The 3,199-nt window shown below is 48.6% G+C and overlaps 1 pseudogene; it reads right to left on the reverse strand.

Annotated features, from left to right (window-relative positions):
* Positions 1-1,426: 1,426 nt before the first annotated feature.
* On the reverse strand, positions 1,427-1,833 carry LOC126503067 (60S ribosomal protein L23-like; annotated as a pseudogene).
* Positions 1,834-3,199: the final 1,366 nt, after the last annotated feature.

A 3,199-nucleotide genomic window follows, 5' to 3' on the forward strand; every position in this document is an offset into this window, starting at 1 on the left:
AAAATAGGGCATCAAGATGACTCAGTGGGTAAAGGCATTTACCACACAAGCCTGGTGACTCAAGTTCAACCCCCAGAACACCTATAAAGGTGGAAGAAGAGAACCAACTCCAAGAGTTGTCCTCTGACTCCCACCCACATGCTGTGACACACACACACACACACACACAAATGGAAATAAATTTAAAAACTCAAACCAATAAAATAAAACAAACCCTCATTCTTAAATTGTTTTATTTCTGTGAATTCTGCTAACTGTTCTCAATACCACAGTGTTGTTTTTGAGTTGTACCACATCGACGCATACAGCTCTGGTTAGTTCCACTGCCCTGTGGTTTTCTGTGTTCTCTGTGAATGTCGCCCACCCTGGCTCACGCTGGGATTTTCCACTTTTGATGCTGTCACCAAAGAAGCCATGTCCACTCCAATGTGCAAGTTGGGAAAAAAATGTAGGAGGAACCAGCAAGCACGGAAAGAGGACACAGACCTGGCTCTGCAGCTGGAACTGGGGGTTAGCACAGCCTGGTCACCTGGACAGCTGTCCTGTCCATGTGGCACAGGGAACAAATGCCCCCTGGGTCACCCCTCTCTGTCTTATCACTCCAGCCACCCTTTCTGGGTTGTAGAGTTCCTCCAGAGGTTGAAAAAGCTTGGCAGCCCTCACGCTACAGCAACGCAGGCTCCAAGGACAGGCCTTTGGGTGCTCGCCCAGCTGGATCCCCCCACCTGACTCTGGAAGCTGCCCAGAAGCAGGGAGGAGTGGTCGGCTTTGTGCCCGGTGTAGGCACTTCAAAAATGCTGGCTGCAGGAGCTGTCGAATGAGCGAATGGATGAGATGGGAACTCACTGGGCCCTTGGCACGGTGCTTAGCACGGTGGTTAATAGGTGCCTTTTTAAAGCTCAGTCAGTAAGGATCCTTGCTGCCCAAGCATAAGGGCCTTAGTTCGGGTCTCAGCACTTACATACAAAGCCAGGCATGCCACGTGTGCCCATAACCCCGGCACTATAGGCGACGGAGACAAGAGGATCTCTGGGGCTGGCTGGTCGGAAGCTGCCAGCCTAGCTCCGTGTTGAGTGAGAGATTCTGTCTCAAGGAAACAAGACAGAGAGTGATATTCTCCTCTGGCTTCCATGTACACACGCATATAATAGTTATACAAGTGCGTGCACACATACACTCACAAAACCATAAACAAATTGAGTGTGTGCACGTGTGTGTGTGTGTGTGTGTGTGTGTGTGTGAATCTAAGTTTTTGTCTCTCTTGTAAAATGTCTGGCAATGAGACTATGGGGAGATTGGTAACATTTTAAAGAAGATGCTAAAATGGTTGCCCAAGCAGTAGCTGCTTTTCTTTTCCTTTTTTCTTTCTTTGTAGCAAAGATGTTTTTCTTTAAAAGGCATTATATTTCCCAAACACACTGTGAGATCACGCTGTGCCACTGGTGGAAGTAATCCTGGGCCACAAGTCTGCACTTGACTTGTGATGGCAGAACCTTTCATCTCGCTGTTGTTATTTACTGCGCCCCCTGCCTTGTCTTGAAAATAACGAAACTACGCCTTTTCTTCAGCATGGCTTCCGTTGTTGAATTATCACACCTGGGTAGACCTTCTTTCTTAGCTCTGGTTTGCCTTCCTTGATTGTGGCTGTCTCCTCCAAGCTGTTCATGTTTGCAGGAAGAGGTCTGCTCATCTGTCCCTTCATTCCCTTCCTAGAGACGATATGCAGATTTTTGGCTCTGGTGCTGCCGGCACAATTGATCACAGCTCCTACCAGAAACCCAAGAAAACTGGGGATTTGATACTAGAGGAACCAGCACATCCTCGCTTCAACATCTCTGGTGCCTAGACTGACCAGGTCCACATCTCCATCCGCACAGGGCAGTGGCAGTCTTTTTCCTTTTAACCACACTGATAGGAATGTGCTTCTCTCCTATCATGTATTGTATTGTATCCCCAGTGATTTTAATGTATATTTCTCTAATGCTTTAGTAGTGCTAAATCTAAGTTTTTTTTTTTAATACTAGGAGCACCCAGACCACCCAAAGCCTACAAGAGAGCGAGTGGCAGGCTCTGGGATATGCCAGGAGCCTCATCTTGCTTGAAGCCAGTGATGCTTGCTCTTCCTCTATATTCAGCCTCTCACCTGAGATGTGCTGGCCAGTAGGGCAGTGACAAAGTGAGGTTGTGACTGCTGTTGCTGAGACCTTTCTGGGCATGGATGTGCTGTGGGCCGTGGAGTAGCAAACCACAGGATAGAGTGTCAGAGGTTCCTCAGCCTCCCCAGCTCTAGCTGTGAGAGAAAAGAAGTGTTGCCCACGGGATGACTGAGGCTCCCAGCCTGCAGTAGGTTGGTCTCTATGGCTAGATTGGCTTTTCTTTTTTCTTTTTTCTTTTTTTTTTTTTTTTTTGGACAGGGTAGTCTCATTACGTAGCCCTGGCTGGCCTGTAATTTGCTGCATAAACCAGGCTGGCCTTGAACTCACAGACGTCTTCCTGTCCAAGGGCTTGGATCAAAGGCGTGGGCCACCATGCTGGGCTAAAAAAATTTTCAGTAACTCCTGGGATTTTGTCACCTGGATCCTGTTGTCAGGAGTCTCAAGGAAGGGCTGGTGAGTTGGCTCAGTGGGTAAAGGTCCTTCTGCCAAACCGGACAACCTGAGTTCAAACCCTGAGACCCACGAGGTGAAGGGAGAAAACTGAATCCTACCAGTTGTGCTTGAACTTCCTCAGGCACCTCCCCACCCCCCACATACAAATAAGTGTTATTTAAAAACCTCAGGAGACGCTACAAATAATACTTTCTTACCTTTCTGTCTCAACCATTGGCCAGAACCTGACTGATCCCCCAAAGATGTCCCGCCTGACTAAAATTTGGGCCTTCAAGTACTTGGAGGCCTTTAAGAAGAATGTCAGCTTATCCAATATGTTTATTAGTCCCACCCGGAAATGTGGACGCCTCCGGGCACCCTCCTGTCCCTGCTGGAGTACGGAGGGCGGAGGGGACATCTATCTGGCCACTTGCTCCTTCTATTGCTCGGTTGGCTAGCAGCCAGGACATCTGTGCTCTATACAGGCACCGGTCAGGCAGAATGGACTCAAAGAGAAGCCAGGGGGAATATGTGTTGTAGGCGTGGCTTGTGGCTTGTGGGCGGGACTGCGACAAAAGAGTAAGAACTGGAGGAGGCGATTAAGATTAGGG

Source organism: Alexandromys fortis, unplaced genomic scaffold (genome assembly GCF_014885135.2).
Source record: "Alexandromys fortis isolate MF-2015 unplaced genomic scaffold, M_Fortis_MF-2015_v1.1 scaffold_1, whole genome shotgun sequence".
Lineage (NCBI taxonomy): Eukaryota > Metazoa > Chordata > Mammalia > Rodentia > Cricetidae > Alexandromys > Alexandromys fortis.